The sequence below is a fragment of the Pipistrellus kuhlii genome, unplaced genomic scaffold (assembly GCF_014108245.1).
Source record: "Pipistrellus kuhlii isolate mPipKuh1 unplaced genomic scaffold, mPipKuh1.p scaffold_m20_p_2, whole genome shotgun sequence".
NCBI lineage: Eukaryota > Metazoa > Chordata > Mammalia > Chiroptera > Vespertilionidae > Pipistrellus > Pipistrellus kuhlii.
In genome coordinates, this window is record NW_023425515.1 from 78,915,812 (window position 1) to 78,941,422 (window position 25,611).

Sequence of the window (25,611 nt, forward strand, 5' to 3'; positions counted from 1 at the left end):
AAATCATTGCAGCAATTTCTGCAATTCTAACATGTCATAGAAATATCATAATAATAGCATATAACACCTGTGTTCTTGAAGGTGCAACAGAATAGAGACTTCGGTGCTGGGCTGAATGGTCTGATGACTAAGGACCACAGGCAGCAATGCATGGATGGCAGAGTTAAAGATGTAGTTTCCTCACCCCATAAGCACTTGGAATTAATTGACTTTACCAAAGCTTAAACCCAATCCCAGGGGAAGGAGCAGAAAGCCTAAATTGATTTATAACAATTTTCTGCTATATTGACAAAATGAGTGTTGAAAATAAAATTAACTTGTATTACAAAGAGTTATGTTTTTTTGCACACTGAGTTCTTGTACTTACTGTTACGACACAGACAAAAGCAAACATTTTGCAATAAGGGAGAGATTTGCACTAATAGCAAAGGTGGCAACATTTGAGCAAAGTTGCAAAGATGAATAACAATGTTCCTGATGGATACTGGATGAAGAGCATTTAAAGAAAGTGAGTATAAAGGTAAAACTATAAACAGATGAGAGAGAATTGTGTGTTCCAGTAAGATCAAGAGGTAACTTACTGAGTATGTTAACCTAGGAATTAGCTAACTGACAGATGTGAAGGTGGAAAAGTGGACAGAACCAAAACATTAAAGTCCTTGCTAAGAAGTGTTGGTTTACTCCCAGAGTTGATAAGGATCTGTAAAAATATTTTTTAACTGAGAAGGGGCATGAAAAAATAAAATTTGTATAAATATAACAGGCAGAATGTGTAGGGTTCTTTGAAAGGTGGTGAGACTAGAGGCAGACAGACCATTTAGGAAGATAATGGGGAATTATTACGGTTAAAACCCTGAGAGTGGAGATTTACTTGGCATGTAGAATTTATGGGACTTGGCAAATTAGACATTATTTATGAGGGAGTGGTTGATGATAGCTCCCAGTTCTGAATGGAATGTTAGTGTAATTAATCAAGCAAGATAAGGGATATGGTGAAAAGATATGTCGAGATGGCTAGTTGGCCATTGGAAAGAGATTCTTGGATCTCTGTAAGATTTCTGGACTAAAAGCAGATTAGGGAAATTCCATGACCACAAAACATGGTTTGGGTAAATTTGTATAGACTTTCAATATTTTTAATCTTTACTATGTCTTCCCACTTCTCTGTCACCTTCCTTCTTCAAACTTGAATCTGGCAACAACATTGGTATTTTCAATGTTGACATCTCTCACCTTTGACTCTTTATTTTTATATTTTTTAAATATATTTTTATTGATTTCAGAGAGGAAGGGATAGAGTGAGAGAGAGAAAAAAAAATCAATAATGAGAAAGAATCATTGATTGGCTACCTCCTGCATTCCACCTAGTGGGGATCAAGTTCACAACCTAGGCATATGTCTTTTACGAGAATTGAACCTTTCAGTCTATAGGCAGGTGCTCTATCCATTGAGCCAAAGTTTCTAGAGCTCTAACATTATATCTAATTCAAATTTGCCTTTTATTGCATTCTCTCTCTATTGATTTAATTTTGGGATCTTGAACAAAATCTTCTTGCCTCAGAATGTTATGAAATGACCTTGTCCTGGTCATGAACCATTCTAAGAAAGCAGGAAAATAATAGAGCAGGAGGAAACATATTTCCATTTGTTTCTGTTGACAGAAAATCACCTTGCCAATGGCATTCACTCACTGGCAGCTACATAGAATCAATGAACTTCCAGATATATCAATTGCTCCAATATTTATATTAACGGATATCTTTATTCCAGGCTCATATTTTAAGTTCCTTTATATTAATTTATTTATTCCCTTGCATTAACCCTATAAAGTATTATTATTCCAATTTACAAATGAAGAAACTGAGATACAAAAAAATTAAATGGCTTTTCACACAAAAATGTCAATTCAAACCCACAAAAGTGTAGCTCCAGAGACTTCACTCTCATTCAGCATAGAATACCCATGTATATTAGTTTCCTATTGTTGCTGTAACAAATTATATGACAAACCTAATGGCTTAAAAGAGCACACATTTAGTAACTTCCATTTCTGGAGGTCAGTAGTCCAAAAGAGTCTTAGTAATTGGAATCAAGCACTGCACTCTTTCTGAATCCCCTAAAGAAGAATCCGCCCCATTCCTTTTCCAGTGTCTAGAGGCCACCTGCATTCTTTGTCTTGAAGCCCTTTCCTTCATGTTTGAAACCTCTTTCTAACTCTGCTTCTATCGTCATATAAGGATATTTGTGACACTCAGGTAACCCAGGATAATCTCTCTACCTAGAGATCTTTAATTTGCTCATGTCTGCAATGTCTTCTTTGCCACTTAAGGCCACATATTCATGTGTTTTTTTTTGGATTAGAATGTGGACATATTTGTGATAACACTGTTTTGTCTGTCATACCATTCTTTTTTTTTTTTTTTTAATATAATTTTACTAGAGACCCAGTTCACAAATTTGTGAATGAGGGGTGTGGGGGGGTCCTCAGCATGACCTGAACCCTCTCCAATCTGGAAGCCCTCAGAGGACCCCTCTCCAATCCGAGAGCCGTGACAGCTTAGGTTCACTCTCTGTGGTTCTCTGCTCTCTGCAGGGCCTGGCTGCTTTGCGCCCATGGCCCAGAGGCCCTCTGTGGCTGGGGTGGAATGCTTGCCTTGTTGCCACATTGATCAAGCAAGCATTCTGTGAGGCTGCTCACTCAGCCCACATTCAGCAGTCACCCTCCAGGACTGGGGGACTCTAGCGGGGCTAAGGGGACTGGGCACCACCAATTTGTGGCTATGGGCACTGCCATCTTGTGATGGAGTGACAATTAATTTGCATATACCCTTTTATTAGATAGGATTGATTGCAGAGAGGAAGGGAGAGGGCAAGAGAGATAGAAAAATCAATAATGAGAGAAAATCATTGATCACCTGCCTTCTGGAGATTGAGCCCACAACCTGGACTTATTCCCTAACCAAGAATTAAACTGGTTTATAAGCTGGTTCTCAACCACTGAGCCATATCAGCCAGGCCTCAGAGGACCCCTCTCCAATCTGAGAGCCATTCTCAATATTTCCACAAACTGAGAGGATTATCATCTTCCTGGGAGACCTCAATATTAGCCTTATACTTTCATGGAGTGATTTAATCTAAAAATAACATTCCTTCCCTCATAGATACAAACACACACTTGTCCACTCATACAACATAATTTTTAAATGTGGAAATGAAAATTCGCATAAGCACATGAAACAACATATGGATGAAATCATGAAGGCCAAGATCTATACTCCTGCCTAAACACTGAGTGAGCATTAGAAAACTTAATCTGAAAACATTTGGAAGAACAACTTATTTAATTATTCATCTATAGGTGTTTAACATACTAAAGCCCTGGGAGATGCTTTGGTTTATTTATTTATCTCACACAACTTTGTTTTTCACAAAATTTAAAGTGAAAAATTCCCATGAAGCACAATTAACATAATTTTTAATTCTTTTGTTTTTGTTGTTACTCCTCACCCAAGGATATATATTTTTTAACATATTTTATTGATGTTTTACAAAGAGGAAGAGAGAGGGATAGTTAGAAACATCCATGAAAGAGAATCATCAATCAGCTGCCTCTTGCATACCCCCTACTGGGGATGTGCCCGAAACCAAGGTACATGCCCTTGACCTGAGTCAAACCCGGGACTCTTCAGTCCACAGGCCAACGCTCTATCCACTGAGTCAAACTGGTTTCGGCCGAAGGATATTTTTTTTCATTGATTTTTTTGAGAGAGTGTAAGTGATGGAGAGAAACATACAATGAGAAACATTGATTGGTCACATCTTGCACATGCTCTGATGGGGGCCTAGCAAAGGAATAAGCCTGCAACTAAGGTACTTGCGCTTGAGTGGAATTGAACCTGGGGTACTCTATCCATTGATTCAAACTGTCTAGGGCTATAATTTTCAATTCTTTCAGTGCTAATATACTCTCACCAAACATGTAGGAAGATGCCAAATATGTAATGGTTTATATTTGTCTTTGCTTCTTTTCAGAATCCCTATGCTTGAATCAAAGATTATCCTATCTAATAAAAAAGAAACATGCAAATTGACCTTATTTCCACCATGCCCACCAGCCAATCAGGAGCAAATATGCAAATGAACGCAACCAAGATGGCTGTTAATTTGCATATCTAGGTGCAGAGGGAAGACTGAAGACAGCATAGAAGGAAGCCAAATGCTGTAGAAGAAAGTGAAGCTGCAGAGAAACAAGCAGGGTGGCGGAGAGTGGAGGGAAGCAGGCAGCCTGGGAGAAAGGAGGGAAGCAGGAGGGGTTGCAGAGAAGGGAGGGAAGCAGGTGGGATACCAAGACTGCCACAGGAAGCCCTATTGCAGGAATCTTCCTGCAACAGGATCACCTGGTAATTCTTTCAGGTGGCATGAAATTATAGTCTCTGGTGGGAGAGTTGTTGACAGGAAAACGAGATCTGGATTCTTTGTCCTTTATTTTATAATTAGAGGCCTGGTAAGTGAAATTTGTGTATGGGGGGTGTTCCTCAGTCCAACATGCACCCTCTCCAATCCAGGAGCCATCAGGGGATGTCCTACTGATGGCTCAGGCCCATTCCCTGTGGTTCCCTGAGGGTTTCACTGTTGTTGCCATGCAAACAAAGCCCCCATGCCCTGCTGTTTGCTCTGTCTGCACTAAGGAAGCTCCATGCTCTGCTGCTTGCCTGCCACTCCTCTCCTCCCCGCGGTGCTGACAGGACCAGGGACTCCAGCACAGGTGAAGGGACTGGGCACTACCATCTTGTAGCTGTGGGTGCCGCCATCTTTTTGGGTTAATTTGCATACTCACTCCTGACTGGCTGGAGGGTGTATGGTCAGTTTGCATGTTTCTCTTTTATTGGTGTAGACAGACTAAGCCATTTGCTTTAACAAGTTCTGGTCTTATTAAATTCCCATATGTACATATATATTTAAATAACATGAGTGAAACCCAGATATCTTAAAAACCACTGTTTAAAATTTGCCTCTATTTTGGGACAATTTAAGTGCTAATACTTTTGATCTTTTTTCACATAAAGAGGGCAAATCTACCTTTGAGTCATTGCTCTTGTTGGAGATAGTCTTGGGTTATGGCTGGCTCTGAATGCTCTTTAGTCCTGAGCTTGTCTTTGATGAGTCTGTAGGATTTTCATTTCTCCCACATACATATTAGCTGTAGTCTCCACAAACAAGTAGAAATGACCTTTTTTTTTTCTTTTTTGTTTTCTGTGCTGTTTGAATAAAATAAGAAGGTTTTGTAAATAAGCTTATTTTGTTTATATCTATTAAATTGGCAAATTGGTACAATTCCATGTTATTTTAAGTCCTCTCCCTAGAATCTCCTTATCTATTTTAAAATAGTTAGAAAATTATTCTTTTTTATGCATTGATAATTCTTGTACATATTCATTTCCAACATACTTGAAAAAACAAAATATCAAACTTAAAATTTTTGTATTATTGTGGTACAGCCAGTTTTTCATTATCTTGAGTAAAACACGTAATACTTATCCTATCTAATAAAGAGGGAATATGTTAATTGACCATCATGCTCTCACAAGTTGGCGGCCCCCACAGCCAACAAAGAGGGAATATGCTAATTGGCTGCCATATCCTCATAAGATGACTGTATCCACAGCCACAAGATGGCAGCACCCAGGCTCCTCAGTCCTGCCTCATCCAGCCTCAGTCTCCCAGTCCCCTCAGCCCCGCCTCACTCAGTCACCACAGCATCCAGCCTAATCCAGCCTGTTACCCAGACCCCTCAGCTCCACAGGGGAAGTCAGTTAGGGGCTATCAGGCTGGCAGGGGGAGGGCAATTGGGGATGATCATGTAAGCAGGGGAGCAGTTAGGTGTCAATCAGGCCAGCAGGGGAGCATTTAAGGGGCTTTCAGGTTGGCAGGTAGAGTGGTTAGGGCCAATCAGGTAGTCAGGTGAGTGGGTGGAGTCAGCAGTTCTGGATTGTCAGAGGGATGACCGACTGCTGCTTTAGGCATGATCTCTGTAGGATTGGGCCTAAACTAGCAGCTATACATCCCCTTAAGGGAGCACCCCCCTCACCCCCCTGATTCACAAATTTCATGCACCGGGCCTCTAGTATTTACTAAAGAATAATTTTCTAACTATTTTAAAATAGATAAGGAGATTCTAGGGAGAGGACTTAAAATAACATGGAATTGTACCAATTTGCCAATTACTTTTACTTACTATAAAAGAACAACTCTCCGAACTTTTGGTTGCTGTAAAACACTTGGGAAATAAGAAAACATCTTTTCTCTTTTTACCAAACTGCTTAGCTTTAAAGGTGTAGTTTAAATTGGGTTTAAACACACACACACACACACACACACACACACACACACACACACACACTATCTTTTACATTATTTTCTTTTGAACAGTAATTAACAGTTTAAGGTCTGAATGGAGAGAATAAGGCAAATTCATTACTATGATTGGGAGAAATGAGTTTCAAGTTCTGTCTCTTCTTCCAAGAGGTAAAAAAGCCAGTCCTAGTAAAACAGCCTGTTTGTTTTAGCTGAAAGGGTGGCCTAAGAGCTCCTGGCCTTTGACAGACTTCCTCACCGAACTTGCCATAACTCAGATGTGTGAACAGGGAGGACTGTGGGCACTTCAAACTGGTGCACATGTAACCAGATTCTCATTAAATGCTTGTAGACTGAGTTGCAAGCTGGAGTAGGAACTGGCACTGAAATAGTGGTCTGGAAAAGGCTTGGGGGAGGGCGGTGAGGAACCATAGGGAGCTATTGGAAAATATGTGGCTTTGAGCAGAAGGAAACCTCAGACTGATTCCAGATTTATGGAGTGGGAGGATGAACAGGAGAGAGTTGTGAGACACATATATATGGTATTTTTTCCTTAGAAGAGGAATTTCTGTAGAAAACTGGACCACATTGCTACTAAAAGAAGATAACGACATGAGCATCAAGAGAACTAGGTTTTAACAAATCTGAGATTTTCTGTGATGCAAACTGGACTAAAATTCTTCACCACTACTGTGTCTGATTCTTACTTTTTACAGTTCTGCGTGTAGATCATTCTCTCTGGAAGAACGTTCCCAAGCCATGGGACCACATGGATGCCTGTCTCTTTGAGAATAAGTGGCTGGCACTGCAAATCTATGGTCACCAAATGCCTCATCATTAAAATGAAAAGGTTAAAACTGATGTGGTCTAATGTTGCCAACAAATTATTTGTTGAAAAAAAAATGAATCTGTATATACAAAAGTCCTGTTAATCAATGTATCAGAGGATGTCATTTATTCTACAAATATTCATTAAGCAACTATTATGCACCAAACATTTCAGTGGGGAGCAGAGAACTACTAATGGGCCAAAAACAAAGAGCTCCTCTCATTTATTATAAAAATCAGTTTGTATTAATATGCTTTTGTAGAATTCATGAGATGGGAACTTGAGGAAACATGTGGTGTGTAGCATCTCTGCTCTCCACATTCAGGGAGCAAACTCTAGCCACTGTTTCTATTCTGAAGAGTTACTTTATTGCTTCTGGGCCAGGTAAGCAAGAACAATGAAATCTGCAATAATTTAAAAGTATAGACATGTTGAAACAATTTATACATTTTCCGTAAATAAATTCTAGACTAGAATGTATTCAGATTCTTCATTCTCCTTATCTGCATTTCTACAGAATATTGTTGTTTTTGTTTGCTAGTTTATTTACAAAGAAAGAACATGTGTTTCTTCACATGCCTTGGAAAAGTCCTTTCATGGAACTAATTTCAAAGAGGTCAGGGCATGCTTAGCTGGCACTTAGCTTGGATGAACTGGAGAGCATTATGCTAAGTGCAATAAGCAAGACAGTCAAAGATAAATATCACATGATCTCACTCATGAAATTTGTGCACATTAAAAGGGGAATAATTAGAGGAAATATTTAAATACTAGTGGCCCAGTGCATGAAATTTGTGCATGGTGGAGGGGGGGGGGGTGAGTATCTCAGCCCGGCCTGCATCCTCTCCAATCTGAGACCCTTGTGGGATCATGCCTAAACTGGCAGTTGGAAAATCCCCTCACAACCCAGAACTGCTAGCACCTGCCTGCATGCTTGATCACCCCTAACCACTCTGCATGCTAGCCTGTTTGCTCCAACTGCACTTCCCTGCTGGCCTTTTCACCTCCAACTGCCCCCCCTGCCACCAGCTGGATCACTCCAAACTGCCCTCTCCTCCTGGCCTGATAACCCCAACTGCCTTCACCTCCTGGCCTGAACTCCTCTAACCATCTCTGCCTGGGCCCCGCCACCATGGCTTTGTCCAGAAGGATTTCTGGAAAGTCTCATGATCTAATTAGCATATTATCCTTTTATTAATAACATACTGCCATAACTAAAACATATGTACCAGTATTTCTTTATGAGAGTGCATACTTCATGCGATAGGAAGGCATGTAATACATTGCATTGTATATATTGTAAATAGTAGGAAATACTGTATTCATAGCAATAATATACACCCTGTGACTTACCTTCCTGATTTGGGAATGGTTCCCCAGTTCTTTGAATGTTTCTTGGACCCTAATGTATTTTTTTTTTTTTTTTGTCATTCAGTGTAACTTTATTTACTGTTTATTGCACATGATTTGAGGTCTTTAATTTCTAACCACCAAAAATTCAAAAGACTATTTTTTTCATGAAGTTTAATATTAACATCAGTTAATTCATGTATTCATGTGTTTTTATTGTAAATATCTGAATTATTTACATTCCATAGATCCTGAACTCATAAGCATGGACCATGCACAGGCTGGCAGCAAGCCAGGAAACTACTCTGCAAGCAAACAGATACTCTGCATAAGGAGAAAAGTCATAGCACAACATTTAATGTCCAACCCGAGTCACCTCACAATGTTACATATATTGACTTCTTAATTCATATAGTATCAGAAACTCAGCTGCTTAGTTGATGATGGGGTTGACCTGGTTTCAGGAGGATTATTCCTGAAATAATTAAGGAAAGGGGAGCTCAGTCCTTTCTTGGTTGCTTGCTCCTCCCCAGCACCTTCATCTTTCTTCTCATACTCAGCTTCTTGGGCATCTTCTCCTTCACCTTCACCTTCACCTCCTTCTTCTTCCTCCTTTGCATCCTTAAATTCTTCCTTGGCACCTTCTTCCTCTTCCTCTTCCTCTTCTTCTTCTTTGTCAACCACTTCCTTTTTCCTCTCCTCTGCCTCAGCTTCTTCTTCAGAGGGGGGGGGGGTCATTTTTAGCTTCCTCGGCTTTTGCAGCCTCAATGGTCTCCTCCACCTCGATCTGCTCCTCCTGGACTTGGCTGTTGTAATAAGAAGGAAAGGAGCGAGGGGGCATCAAGTAGGACCTAGTCTGTTAACAACCTTAGGCAAATTGACCAAAGATCTGGGAACTCTGGAAGTAGCCACTGGCTATGCTTCCCATGCTGGTGAAACTGAGCCGGGTCTCCTCACCTTCTAAGTTTCCTATAAGCTGCAATGTCAATGTCCAAAGCCACATTGAGGAGGTCCTGGTATTCTTTTAAGTATCATGCCATTTCATTCTTTGTAGTTCTCAACTCATTTTCTAATTCGTTTACTGAGTCCTGCATAGCATTAACATTGGAGTTCTGCTTATCCTCCAGCTCTTGCAGCTGCATTCCCAAAGCTTAGTTCATGCCCCAGCATGCTTTGATCTCCAGGGTCTTGGTCTTAAGCAGGCAACTGCTTTCGGATACCTCCTCATTGGCCATGTGCACCCCATAGGTGTCCTTGGCATTGCTCTTGTTCAGCACGGTGAGCAGCTCTTGTACCATTCTTCTGCATTCTGCATGTCCTTGGCAGCCAGCTTCTCCTACTGGGTGCCGATGTCCTTGTGTGCAGCAAGAGGTCAGACTTGGAGAACATGTCCAACTCCACAGAGATCTGAGCGTACTGGATCTGCGCCTGCAGCTCAGGATCTCTTCATGCACCTTCTACAGAAAGGCGATTTAGTCCATCAGGCTGTCGATGCGCTTTTCAAGCTCAGCACCAGCGAGAGCTGCCTAGTCTGCACCTTTGTGCACCTCCATCAGCCAGCCCTCTGTGTCATCATGGTTCAGCACCTCTTCCTGGTAGCATGCCTGAAAGGTTGCTCCCAGTCCCTTCCAAGCCCTGGTACCTGCTAACTGCCCATTGCCCTCTCCTCGCCAGGGACCAGCGCTGTGGGCTGGGACATAGGCATCCCATCTTCATTAAAATGTTCAACCTCGGCCTGCTCCACCAGTGTCCACAGGAGGCCCAAGGCAGACAGTGATCCCAGAGACCCTTGCCACTCCAGCGTACCCAGGTCCCCAAAAGCAGCCTGGACCCCATGGGTAGCATCAGGCACAGCCCGCCAGGCCTGCCTGTTCCCCGGTGGCTGCCTGGACCCCTTTGGGCAGCATCAGGTGTTGCCTGCCCCTCCTGTATATGCAAATTTATCTTCCATATTTGTTGGCTTAATTTGAATATCACTCCTGATTGGCTGTGGGCATAACAGAGGTATGGTCAATTAGCATTTTTCTCTTTCATTAGTGTAGATTACTTTGTCCTTTCTCTATAATAGAAATGTCAGAGATGAAAGAAAATTAGTAAAATATATATGAAAAGCTTCCTCCCGTCAGAGTCGGAGGTGCGTCATGGGACCCAGAATTAAGCCTCTGCCCACCAACATGCACCTCAAAATCATGTGAGACCCAACCCTGCTGACCCAACCCCCATTGGGCTAGATCCAGACCTGGCTGGTCCACCTTGTCAAGCCCTGCTGGGTCGGGGGAGCAGCCTCAGGTCTTCTGGCCTGGCACTGGGGCAAGGGGCATGGCCTGAGATTCCCCAGCCTTGACTGGGGTGAGGGACATACCTTGAGATCTCCCATCAAGTTCTGCTGGCTGGGGGATGTGGCCTGAGGTCCCCCATCAAGTCCCACTGGGTGGGGTCGCACCTTGAGGTCGCCTGTCAAGCCCCACCAGGAAGGGAGCAGCCTCAGGTCCCCTAGCCCAGTGACAGAAGGTAGGTGCAATATCAGGTCCCCCATCAAGCCCCGCCAGGCGGAGAGCATGGCCTGAGGTCCCCCGGGCTGGTGCCTGGGTGGGGAAAGCACCCTAAGGTCCCCCGGGCTGGTGCCAGGGCAGGGGAAGCAGCTTGAGGCCCCCTGGACCAGCATGGTGTAGGGGGCACACCTGGAGGTCTACCATCAAGCCCTGCAGGGTGGGGGGCGTGGCCTGAGGTGCCTTGAAAAACCCCATGGAGGCAGTGGAGGCGCAGCCTCAGTTCCCTGCTAATTGCTTATTAAGGCATGTCATATGAACTCAGCCTCCACAGCCATCCACAGCCATCCTGTGTTAAGGAAACCCTGCCTCCACTGTGGGAGCTGCCATCTTTTGTGATGGAGTGGAGAGCACAATGCTAAGTGAAATAAGCCAATCAGAGAAAGATAAATATCAGATGATCACACTCATCTGTGCAATATAATGAACAACATAAACTGAGTAATCAAAATAGAAGCATCCGAGAGACTGTGAGGGGAAAAATGTGTGTGTGTGTGTGTGTGTGTGTGTGTGTGTGTGTGTGAGTGATTGGGTAAGATATCAACCAAAGGACATGTATGCAAGCAGATGAACAAAATCAACGAACACAGATGAGGGTGTGGGTGTTCCCACATTGGGTGCATATATGTTTACCAGAGTTATAGTCTCTTGTATCTATCCCTTTACTATTATGAAGTAGTCTTCCTTATTTTTTGTTATGGCCTTCACTGTGTGTTCTATTTTTTTTTCCCTTCAGATTTTTGTATTGCTATGCCAGATTTTTTTCCTTTTCCATTTGCCTGAAAGATACTTTTCTATCCCTTCACTTTCATTCTGTGTGATTCTCTAGTTCTGAGGTGAGTCTCTTGTAGACAGCATATATATGAGTCATCTTTTCTTTTTAAAATATATTTTATTCATTTATTTATGTATTTATTTATGTATTTATTTATTTATTTATTTTACAGAGAAGAAAGAAGAGGGATAGAGAGTTAGAAACATCATCGATGAGAGAGAAACATTGATCAGCTGCCTTCTGGACACTTCCTACTGGGGATGTGGCCCCAACCAAGGTACATGGCCTTGATTGGAATCGCACCTGGGACCCTTGAGTCCACAGGCCAACACTCTCTCCACTGAGCCAAACCAGTTTTGGCCTGGGTTGTCTTTTCTTATCTATTCAGCTACTTGATATCTTTTGAATGGAGCATTTATATTTAAAGTTATTATTGATAGGTACTTTTGTAGCCATTTTTATTTCTGATGTCTGTGTTTCTTCTTCCCTTTCTACTTATTTCTTTTTACAATAATACCTTTAGCATTTCTTGCATTGCTGACTTGGTAGTATAAATTTCCTTAGTTTTTTTTTTTTTCTTTTTTCTTTTCTTTCTTTTTTTTCTTTTTGTCTGTGAAGCTCTTATTTCCCCTTAAATTTTGAATGATAGCTTGCTGGGTAGAATATTCTTGTATTAATTTCCTTTTTTTTTTTTTTTTTTTTTTTTTTTGCATCATTTTGTATATTTCCTTCCATTCCTTTCTGGCCTAATGTGTTTCTGTTGAGAAATCATTTGATAATCTAATGGGAGATTCCTTGTAGGTAACTTTCTGTCTCTTTCTTGTAGCCTTTAAAATTCTCTCTTTGTCATTAACATTTGCCATTGAAATTATGACTTGTCTTGCTGTGGGTCTTTTGGGGTTCATCTTGTTTGGAACTCTCTGTGCTTGTGTGACTTTTTTCTTTCTCAAATCAGGGACCTTTTCTGTCATTATTTCTTCCAATAGTTTTTCTAATCCTTGCTCCCTTTCTTGTTGTTTTTGCACACCTATTGTATTATACATATATTGCTTTATTTCAGGTTTTTCCAAAGGTCCCTTGGCTCTCCACCTATCTTTTGATTTTTTTCTCCAATTGTAGTTCACACTGGGGTGTTTTGCTTCCCATCTTCTAATTCGCTAATTTGGTCTTCTGCTTCTCCTAGTCTACTGTTGAAAGCTTCCATATTGATTATTATTATAGATATATCACTCTTTATTTCCTCCTGATTCTTACATAGGTTGTTGATTTTCTCATCTATCCTTCTATCCAGTTTATGAACTGTATGACCCTTATGATGAATTCTTTTTTCTGACATATTGCATGCTTCTATTTCATTTAATTCCCTTTCCTGGTGCTTTCTCCCCCCACCCCCCACCCCCCCTCACCTTTGGGGATTGTTTTCCTGTCTCCCCATTTTTGCTCTCACCAAAAGATCTAGATGTTGAGTCACATGGGGCCTGTGGCTGCAGTGGTGGGCTTGGTGGCTGGTCCCATGGTCATAGGCAGTGGCTGCTCTTCAAGTGGTTGTTAGTGGCAGCTGCTCCCTGGGCAGCTGCAGATGGTAGTTGATCCTCATGTATAGCCAGCCACTCCTCATGTGGTTGAGGGGCAGTGGCTGCTTGTGGGCTGGCTGCTCATTGTCCAATCATGGGGATTGCTCCTCATGTGGTCATGGAGGTGGGTGCTCCTCACCTGGTTGTTGGGTGTATGCTCTTCACGCAGTGGTGAGCAGTGGCTGCTCTTCATGAGGTCATGGGCAACGGCTTCTTAAACAGGTGCTGTAGTGGTTGTGGCATCCAGGAATGCTGCGTAAGGCTTGGCTCTTCACACGCTTCTTCACAGAGCCTGGGGCTGCTGGGTAAGTCTTGCCTGTTCACACACTTGGTCGTGAATCCCTGGGCTGCTGTGTAAGTCTTAAGGATTTTCTTTATATTAGTCAAGGATTTTAGACTGTAGCAATTTGAGTTATCAAAATTATAAAAATTGATCATAATATTTTTATAAGAGTGAGATCATAAAATTTTGGGGTTATTTTAAGGATAAAAATTAATAGAATTAAAAAGTATTGACTCAACAAATATAGAAGACTCCTCTTTGTATGGCATGGTGAGCATTAAGGCTACAGAATGAGCAAAACAAAACACCTGTGTGGAACTTGCAGTTCTGGAATTACATGTCATATCCCATTTACACCTCAAAGCAATGTATGAGACAGATAATTGTCAACACCTACATTCGTCAACATGGGACAGGAGGCTTTAAGAAAGTAAGTAATTTTTCAAGGGTACCCAGCTGCTTTGCTGAGTTCCAGGAGTTTGAACTCAGTTTGTCAACTCATAAGTCTGTTCTCAGGCCTCAGGGATCCTCATGCTTGCTTTAGTGTTTAAAGAAGCAGTGTGATTCAGATTCCACTGTGAGACTAGGACTGCTTCATTATTAGCTAGCATGAATAAAAGTGGAGACCTGAAGTATTTCTGAAAGAGGATTGGACTAATAGTAACTTCATTCTCTGGCTACATAGAGTCTAATCAGCAAAAGCAAAAGTTTTACAACAAGTAAGAATGTGATTTATTGATGAACCACTAAAATATTTTCCCTTAGAAAAGTATAGTCTTAAAATAAAATTGAAAATAAATTGTAAACAAATTCAATATTGTAAGACATTCTGAATAAATTTGAAAAATATTAGTCATCTTTTTAATTATTTAATGACCACTCTTAAAAATTAGAAAAATATGATATCTGATTTTAAAAATATTTATTTGGATTGTTTTAACATGGGTCTAACTTTCTGGTTATAGCTTTAAAGTTGGAGAAAATACATTTTCAAAATTTCTCTAATATTGAAAAACATAACCATATAACTCATGAAATTATGAAAATGTATCATTGTAGAAAAGGAAAAAATTAGCCATTTTTCATGGAGAAAATAATGACTTAGAAAATCATGTAAACAAACAATTTTTAGTAAAATTGAGTCCATGTGCAACACTGTTTTCCAAAATATAGAAACTTAACCATCTTTTCTGTATATAAATTAAATGCAGAAGAGGAAAATTGTTTCTATTCTACCCCATTTCTCTTTATGGTTTATATACAACTAATTTTGAATCATTTTTATCTTGTAATTGCTTGCTGATATTAAAAAGAAGTACATTCTAATGCTTCAAGTGTTGTTAATAATTTTAAATAACCCTTATTTGGTAATATATTACCATAATAGATTTCTGGAAACCATGGCTTTTATGGCCTGACATTATATTTGTAATCAAAGTGTATATTTCCTCCAATAAAAAATATAATAACAAAATCCAAGAGTAAAAGTTAGTCAGGAAAGCCTATGCTAAACTATGATAACAAATTCCAAATCTGTGAAAAAATAGTAGTGCTTACTATTGGCCAAAAGAAGCAGTCACAGTGCTCTGTTCCATTTCAACCCCTGCTTCCAGCCATTATTAGGGAGGGAGGGAGTAGGGGGAAGTGGGCACTACAGTGTCTTCCATTGTGTCATTTCCACTAAAGTCACTGGATCATGCCACAGTTCAGCCTAATGTGGGCCTAATACACGAAGAAAGAGGATACTTATGAATAGTCCTAATGAACATAATGACTAACATAGAAAGAATCAGATCATCTAGTTTATAACCATTTTTACAGATGTGAAAACTAGCAAAATTTAAGAAATTTGCTTGAAATAATAGCCTAATTAAAAACAATGGTTATAACCAAGGGTTTCTTTTAACTATTCTAAAATTATATATTAAAAAGTTTCTATGTGCCAGCTCTGATCTAGGGTCTTGGGACTGAAAGAGAATGAGAGTGAATTACTAAAACAATTCTCACAGAAGAGGTGGCTTTGCAATAACATCATAGAGGAAAAGTGAAGATTCAGGAGAAAGACAAGAGAGGAAAAGAACCGTGAGGTGGACATAAGAGAATCAGAAGAGAGGCATGAAATGACAAAAAAAAAAAAAAAAAAAAAAAAAAAAAAAAAAAGTGAGTATGGATGGATCATAAAGTATAAATGAGAGTCTGCCCCACCAGAAAATAAGAAGGAGCTTAGTGAGAGGGAAACACTAAGGAGTTAGAATGTATGCATGATCCAATGGTGGGGAGGAGGCTCTTCTGACTTCCAATCCCACACTATTTCAAAACTCCATTTTCATGCCAAATAAAGAATGTAAGTTAATGACCTAGTTCTTCCCCAGGGAGAAGGCTGTTTCAGGAACTGTGTTCTGTGCTCATTTGCATGTCTTTGAGACAAGAAAGTTGGGGCTGAATCCCATCTTCCATGGCTAGATTTTCTAGTGTTTCACAGCCTGGAAGAATTTACGAAGTGATTTAGGCCAACAAGAACAAATCCAGATTTGCAGTCCTTAAGCAGGATTCAGCAGAGTGGGGATGGACACCCCGGAGATTATTCTACATGCTTAGCAGGCCCTACTGCATTCCAGAGGAAAGCCTAGCGTGCACTTCACATGTGCTTATGAGGTTTCTTCTCCCAAGTACGGTCAGTGTTGGGTAATTTAAGGGGAGCAGGGCTTGTTTTCCTCAGCAGCATCTAAAGCCTAATGTGGGCCTGATACGTGGAGAAAGAGGATATGTATGAAGAGTCCAATGACTATAATGACTACCACAGAAAGGATCTTCCAGATCATCTAGTTTATAACCATTCTTTATTTGATATTGAAATGGAGTTTTGAAATAATGTGAGATTGGAAGTCAGAAGAACCTTCTCCACAGGATTGGATCACCGCATACGTTCAAACTGCTTAGGATTTCCCTCATACCAAACTCCTTCTTGTTTGCTTAAATAATTTAGAAGCACATGAAAAAGACACTCTTTCATCTCACCTTGTATTCCACCCAACTCTCATGCCTGGGACAATAGCATTGATTTTCTGACAAACAGGAGAGATAAGTACACAGAAAAATGTCAAAGTCAGAGAAGCAGGAACATTGGTTCAGAGAATAGGCTTAATGAATCTGACTCTCTGTAGAAATCCATATTCAGAAAAGTATTGCTCATAACTTCATTTTCTTTAAGACCTGTAACTTTCGTTATGACAAGCATTTTTAGGCATTTGATGATACACTGCTAATAAGCATGATTGGAATTTAAAAAAAAACAAAAAACAACCACACACAAATAAAATACAAAAAACAAACAGGTTGTGTGTGTGTGTGTGTGTGTGTGTGTGTGTGTGTGTGTGTTTAGCCCAAACCCTCTAGACTACAACAAACTTTAACTCTAACCACATGCAGAGCATGTTGCTTAGAAACCCAAAGCAGAGAGTTTGCCCAACAATGTTAGATCTAGCCAGCTCATGAAGAAATTGACATTGGTGACCACAGCCTTAAGAAACATGGAAATGCAAGTCATCTGTAAAGGAACATATGTAGGTCTAAGCATTCTTGCTTTTGCTTTACATTTAAGGAACTGTATGAAATCTGAAGCCCTGACTCTCATTATGCATGAGATCAGAATGCATGTTGCTTGTGAGGGTTATTCCCCATGTGCTATGGTTTTCTGCCTCTGATTAGAAACTGTTCACCCTGATGCTAACTTTCAGTAGTCAAGTTGATGCTATGCTTAAATATGTTTTGTTTATCTGAAACATAATTTCACACTCCCATACATATTAAACTTCCCTATGGTTTCACATTAGGCATAACTCTATCACAGATGTAGTGGTTCCAGATTATGGAGTGTATTTAGTGAAGTTATAAATCATCTCTTAGCAGGTTATCACTGTAGTCCTCTGTCTGTGTCACTTTTATGTGTCATATGCTCAGATCACTTTGATGTGTCATATGTGTCAGCAGAGAAAACACTTCTAAAAAACAAATCTTATCTTGTCATTCTGCTACTTGGAAATAGCTGTTTCATCATTGGTTTGGCTCAAATGTTAGAGCGTAGGCCCTTGGACTGAATGGTTGTGGGTTCAATTCCTGATCAAGGGCACATACTTCAGTTGCAGGTTTGATCAACTGCCTAAGTCAGGGCATATGCGGGAGGCAGCCAATCTCTCTCTCTCTCTCTCTCACTCTCTCTCTCTCCTTTCTCTCTTCCTCCTTCCTTTCTCTCTTCCAGTCTCTAAAAATCAATGGAATAAATCTCCTTGGGTGAGGATAAACACACACACACTAAAACTTGAATTTGTTAGCATGGCATAAAAATGCCATTATTACTTTCAATCATCCATTCTATTTTCACTATCCTCTGAACAGGCAACATCCTTCAAAACTCCCTGGATCAGTCCAACTCCTCCATAATCCTGGAATGCTCATCTCCCCTCTTCATCTGAAGAGCCTTTCTGATTTCCTTCAGAAAAAGATAGTTATTATTACAAAACACCAGAGTCTGAATCTGGCTCAAAGGAGGAGCTTAATAAATTTTGCTAACTTATGATTCACTGTCCTTTTCCATTACACATTTGACTTTCTGATATAAATAATGTTATAGTCAATAGTTACAACTTCATTGCGTGCAATTTAACACAGTATCGTCCTAATAAAAGAGTAAGATACTAATTGACTGTAGCTTCACGATGCCCACCAGTCAATCAGAAGTGAGTATGCAAATTACAAAGATGGTGGGTTTATTTGCATACATAGGTGCCAAGCAGCTGGGGGCAGGGCAGGACACAGGTTTTCCACACCATCCCAGCAGCTCCGGGCCTCTGGGCAGGGTGGGAAAGTGGAAAGGTGCCTCCAGGCCAGACTGGAAAGGGGACTCCAGCCAGAACAAAGGCAGTGCTGGCAGCCAGAGAAAGGAAGGCCCATTGTTGCATGAATCTTTAAGGGCTTCTAGTCACTATATAAAATTCTGTCTGTTCATTTACTTATATTTAAGTTTTGGGGCTATGATTCTCCTGAAAGAGTTGCTTATCCCAAAACTGATGAAAACAATCAGACTTTAGAATATAGCTTTTTTCTTCAAGGAGCTTTCTGGCTTACTGTAGATAGAATATAAATAACTCCAATTACATATTATTACATATATACTATATATGTATAATTTATACTTCATAAGCACACATAATGAATTTACTTTTTATTTAAAAGAATAACAGACTATATGATTATCTGGTAGTTCTTATTTTATTTGAAGTGAGCATTCTAGGTCTTCAGATTTCCCTGATTCACCCCCATTCCCCACTAGATCCATTAGACACTCTTACAGAACCAGTCAAGACTACTTCATAGAGCTGTATAAATAAAAAGATTAGGCATTGACTTGTTATGTATCCTATTTAGAATGTAATCTACATAAGAATAGGAACTTGGGTATGGTTTGTTATTCAACATTCTATACTTAATGCTAGGATAGTGCTTAAGAAACATAGTAGTCTCTTAAGGAATATTTATTGAAGGAATCCTAATATATAAAAACCCAAGGTCCATAATATCTACAATGACTGGAGGCTCAACCAACCTGAAGTCAGTTATGGGTTGCCTTGGCGACCCAGCACTGACTGCCTTGGCTGTGGGGCTGCAGATTAGGCCCAAAGAGAGAACTAAGGAGAGAGAAGTAGGGTCAGATCCATAGCCTTCACAGAAGCTATTGATAAGCACTTTCCTCTCTCTTTTGCTCAGGGCCTGGCCAGCAGCTGGCCTATTTATCTCTCTTGCCTCTGCTGGGGAAGCTGATCAGCTCCACCTCTCTGATCAGGCCTGTTGATAGGCTTGAACGTGCTAACTGTCATAGAAACCAACCAATGAGAACCAAATCTGGGTGAAATGTGAGGAGCGAATGGCTACCTAGAAGGCAAAACTTTTTATGCTAACTGGCATAGAAACCAACCAATCAGAACCTAATCTGGGTGTACTATGAAGGCAGAACCTAAGATGGGGGCTGAGGAAGGATTTTAAGGGCAATAGCTGTTTGGTGTAAGGTGTAAAAAAGCAGTTAAATTTTTTAATGACCAGTTTGGCAGTATAGTGCATATGGCTGGCTATCAGTCCAGATATAGGAATTATGTATTTTTGTCTGCCAATCTCCTCCTGATGGAAAAGCCCTCCCCCCCAACACATTTAAGCAATCTTATCCTATATAATCTATCTATACTACTAAAAGGATAATATGCTAATTAGACTGGCTTGATCAGCCATCTTCCAAACATCTGACTTACTTCCAGACAAAGCCATGGTGGGAGGTACTGAGGCAGAGGCAATTAGGGACAATCAGGCTGGCAGGGAAGGGCAGATGGGGGTGAGATCAGGCCATTGGGGAAGGGGAGATGGGGGCAAGATAGGGCCATCAGGAGAGGGAAGTTGAGGTTGAGATAAGGTCAGCAGGGGAGGGCAGTTAGGGGTGATCAGGCAGTCAGAGGCAGTTGGGGGCAAGATCAGGCCAGCAGGGGACAACTGTTTAAACTGATGGTCGGACAACTTCCAAGAGGTCCCCAACTGAAGAGGGTGCAGGCTGGGCTGAGGGAACCCTCCCTCATGCATGAATTTTATTCACTGGGCCACTAGTTAATATAAGAATTGCATGCTTAATACACATACTATTTTTTTCTATTTTTTCAAATATTCAGTACAATTTTATTTTTAGCATAAAAGGGCTCAAAGCTACATATTTTGATAAAAATGATATAATTTAACAGTAGCAGTGCCACTATCTCAAATACTGTTTACACATACCCACACACACATATTTCAAATACTTATTATTTGTTAAGAACAACTTTGGTTGGTAGTAAAGACTGGGTCAACATAGATATATTGTTGCAATCACCATAAGCAGCTACTTGTGGATCTAAAATTGGTTTTACAGACCAAAACTATTTCCAAAGATTATTTTGTGGAAAAATATCTGCTATTTAAATCCTGACACAGTTTTTAAGAAACAGACACATGAAATTCTACCTAATACATATGAAAATATGGACCTTTATAAGTCTCTTTGTTTGAGGTATATACGGATGTCCTAAGTATGAAAAATAATAACCCTATACCCACAATAATACTAGGAAGAGAAAATAGGTTTTTGTGTGAAGCAAAAGATAGAGAGCAAGAGAAGGTGTGGGGAATGGGGAGTGATGGGGTGGGAAGATGGGAGGGAGGGAGAGAGAGAGAGACCGTTTTGATCTAAATGATTATATCCCAGACCTGGTGGAGTTTCTACTGAGGCATAGATGAATATATTTCCATCAGTTTTAATATATATATATCAGGGCTGGTAGAGTGGTATTTAAAACTAAAGAAAGATCATTAAAGAACTTTTCTTATTAGAGAGAAGAAATAAAATAATTCCTTATTGGAGAGATCTGAGATTCTACATGCTTGGCAAAACCCAGTGATAATGCTTTTAACAGAATAAAAAAATATTTGCTGTAATTTTCTCTTCTATATCAGGGACAGATTTTATTCTGGAAGAATAGTATATGTGTGATGATTTATGCAAATGAATACATTTGGAGGCCTTGCTCAAGTGCAAATCCAGTCTAGAAGTTAAAGAGTAGAATCAGTGCTAGTGAGGATGTGGAGAAAAAGGGACCCTCTTAAACTGCTAGTAGAGATGCAGACTGGTGCAGCCACTGTGGAGAATGGTATGGAATTTCCTCAAAAAAACTAAAAATGGATCTCCCATTTGACCCAGTAATCCCATTTCTAGGAATATATCCCAAGAATATAGAAACACCAGTCAGAAAGGATACATGCACCCATATGTTCATAGCAGCACAATTTACCATAGATAAGATTTGGAAACAGCCTAAGTGCTCATCAGCAGATGAGTGGATTAAAAAACAGTGGTACATCTATACAATGGAATACTATGTTGCAGTAAAAAAGAAGAAGGGTTTCTTACCATTTGCAACAACATGGATGGAACTGAAGACCATTGTGCTAAGTGAAATAAGCCAGTCAGAGAAAAATAAATATCACTCATCTGTGGAATATAATGAACAATATAAACTGATGCATAAAAAACAGATCCAGAAACAGAGAAACATTGATCAGACCATCAAACTTCAGAGGGAAGGTAGGAATGGGGTAGGGGTAAGGGGGAGAGATCAACCAAAGGACTTGTATGTATACATATAAACCTAGCAATGGATGCAGACACCAGGGTGGTGAGGGCATGAGTGGAGGGGTGGGAAGGTAATGGGGGAATAAAGACTTATATGTAATACCTTAATCAATAAAGAAAAAAAAATATCCTAAAAAAATGAGTAGTATCATTTGAGGAATGTGAAATTATCACATTTAATAGCCTTACTGCCATTTTTTCTGACCTGAAATGATAATAATTATTAGTTAACGTTTTGACTGCTTTAATATCTATCTATAACCCTGATGCATTTTCCACTTAATATTCATAACAATTCTAAGAAGTTGGTGCTATTATTATGAATTTTCAAGTTAATAAATTGAAGGAGAGAATGGTTAAATACTCAGCCCTGGGTCAGACAACTAATAAATAGGTCTAGGATTTGAATTCAAGTTGGTCTGACTCAAGAAACTGCACTGTTGACTTTGTATTTTGCAGCCATCTTCAAGAATGGGGCCAGCTTATCTCTGGTGGGCTCAGTGACAAGATCTCAGAAGAGGAGTGTAAGGAGGAAGATTAAGAGGGAGGAAGTGCTGAAACCGGTTTGGCTCAGTGGTAGAGTGTCAGTCTGCGGACTTAAAGGTCCCAGGTTCGATTCCTGTCAGGGGCATGTATGTTAGTTGTGGGCACATCCGCGGTAGGGGGTGTGCAAGAGGCAGCTGGTCGGTGTTTCTCTCTCATCGACGTTTCTAGCTCTCTATCTCTCTCCCTTCCTCTCTGTGAAAAACCAATAAAAATATATATTTTTTTTAAAAAAGAGGGAGGGAGCTAAGGTCAATGAACCAGGGAGAGAAATGTATGGGTTCAGCCTGGGATATATTAAAGCTGTGTCCAAGACCCACTGCTTGGTGAAATTTATCTCATGATGAAGGAGCAGAGGTTTACTTTGCATGAAACCTGAGGAGTCTCATTTTCCTGGAAATAAGTTGTTAAAGAATGATTGAATGCACAACACCTTGGAGGCCCAACATTCTTGACATATGATACACCTTAAAATTTCTTTCTTACCATCTTTGAAGTTGATATGTAATCTCTGCACAAGAATCACTTAATCCATCACTGTGCCTAAGCTGCCTTTTGGATAGAATTCAGGAACTATTTTAAGTCATCTAACAATTCAATTTAAAGAGTGAGAAATTAGAATTAATACTTACAAAATATATTCAAAAGTAGTAACATTTCAAAAAATGCACCCATTCATATGATATTTTCATGGTCACAGTGGAAAGCACTGGGTGGTCTGTTAATATTGAAGGTTAGCACTGAAATAAAATGATGAATATAGTGCAAATCGTTATAAATCCTCAAAGAGAACTTGATCTTGGAGATGTTTTTGTCACCAGGGGAGGTATCAATTACATTGATCTGAGGACATTAAGCTGTATCTAGTTTTTTTCTATGCCATAGAAAGTTCTTAAACAGTTAATTCATAGGTAATGAGAGACCCAATGTTGTAACTTACACTGCTGGTGATACTGTAGCACATTCATGTAAATTCAGAAGCCATTAAGTGGCTGAAGCTCTAAAATTCTTTAGGGAGTATTAGAAATCCGTTTGCTATTTCACAGATCCAATGCTGGTTTTACATTGGAGTTTCTGGATTACCACAGTTACAAGACATTCAGAGCCTTTGAGGACAAAAGTCTCTCTGTCACCTAATTATGCTCAACAGCGTAGACACTATCAGATGAAGTGGGATATTACAGTGGTCAAGAATGCAGGCTTATATACCTCAAGACATGTATCAGACTTGTCACTCACTAGTCATGTGACCCCAATAAAATTATTTATTCTGTGCCTTAGTTCCCCATGTGTTCAAAGTGAATGTTTATAAGACCTACTCATTTGGTTGGAGGATGAAATAAAATCATCAGTAGAGAGCGCTCGATGGAGAGCAGTCATGATTGCTTCAAAAGGCATCATGGTTAGATTTGTCAGACACAGGAAATAAAAATGAGGGTATCCCCAGATAATCTTAAATTTCAGATAAATCAATATTTATGCAATATTGAGAATATACACTAAAAATTATTCATGACTAAAATTTTGTTTGGCAACTTTAATCATAGTGCTGATGATAGCAGGCATTCACTAGTTTCATTTAATCAGTTTTGTTTGAATATGTAAAGGAAACTATAGATTGAAATATTTTGAGTAAATGCATATTGATACATTTAATATTAATTTTGCTCTGTGACTAGCCTTCAATCCAAAAGTATTCACATTTGAGAATAACTAGAAATCACTCATTTATTCAACTAATAGAACCTATTAGATGCCTATGTTTGCTGGTATACTAGTAGTGATGAGATAGACAAATAAGAATAAATGCCAGTACAGAGTAATAGAAATCTAGATTGTGAATACACTACAAATCAGTATGGTACAGATACAGAGAGAAGCATCCAGCAATTAATGTGCCAGATATTGTTTTGTTCCATGGATGACATAGGTCTATAATGCTGAAGCCCAAACAGATAGATGATGTGAAAATCACACAAATAAATGTAAAATTACACCTGTGATAAGTACATTGAAAGAAGGGTAGGTAAATGGTGCTATAAAGACATGTATTAAGTTTGAATCTGCTCAGAGAAGACAGGGGAGGGTTCTCTGAGGAAGTAATGCAAGTTAAGATCTGAAGGATAAGCAGGAGTTAACTAGGAAAAGAGAGCTAAAGAAATCCCATTCTAGGCAGAGAGAACAGCAAGCACAAAGGCCCCATGGTGGGTGGGAGCATCGTGTTGAATGGAACAAAAAGAAGACCCCCAAGGCCAGAATGATGAGAGGAAGAGGCTGCAAACGCCAACTCATATAGGCCTCAAGATTTTAGCCCCTATCCTAAGTGCCCAGTGAAATAACAGATACAAGGGAGAGAGAAGGGATGATGGACATGTGTTTTTAAAAGTAATTTTGGCTGCTTTATGGAGAATGACTTAGAGCACATGTGTCAAACACAAGGCCCGCGGGTCAAATCCATCCCGCCAGGCCTTGCAATGTGGCCCGCACCGCGCTGTCATCACTGCACTCCGCTGCGTTTCCATCACAATGACAGTTTATGACTGTTCAGTAAACCATTCGGCCCGAGATTTAGGCTGGATTTTAGATTTTGGCCCCTTCTCTGATTGAGTTCGACACCCCTAACTTAGAGGAACCCATGGTTAATGAATGGAATCACTAAGAAGGTTCTCCTAAAGGAGTGAAATGTCAGATATGCTCTGGAGGAAGTAAAACAATGAGGAAAAACAGGGTTATGAGAAACTGAAATATCTGTGGCAAATCCTGAAACAAAGAGTGTGCCTGTGTGATTGGGAAGAGTTTCACTGAAATGAGTAACAGAAGACATTAGTAATGGGGGAAGTGGAACAGGAGGCATTGAAAGTACTTCATAAACAAGAGTGAGATTAGCCCCATAAACAATGAGTAGTTGCTGAAGGTTTTAGTAGAAATCATATAATAATAGTGGGTTTTTTCTTGTTCCATTGGTTTTATTTTATGTATTTTTATCTTTATGGTTGAAAGGATTACAAATGTTCTCCCTTTTCCCCCTTGACCCACTCCCACTCCACTCCCTCCTCCTCCCCAGGCCTTCACCACACTATTGTCTCTGTCTATGGTTATGCCTATATGCAATACATTCTCTTGTAATCTCTTTCTATTCCCCACCCCATGC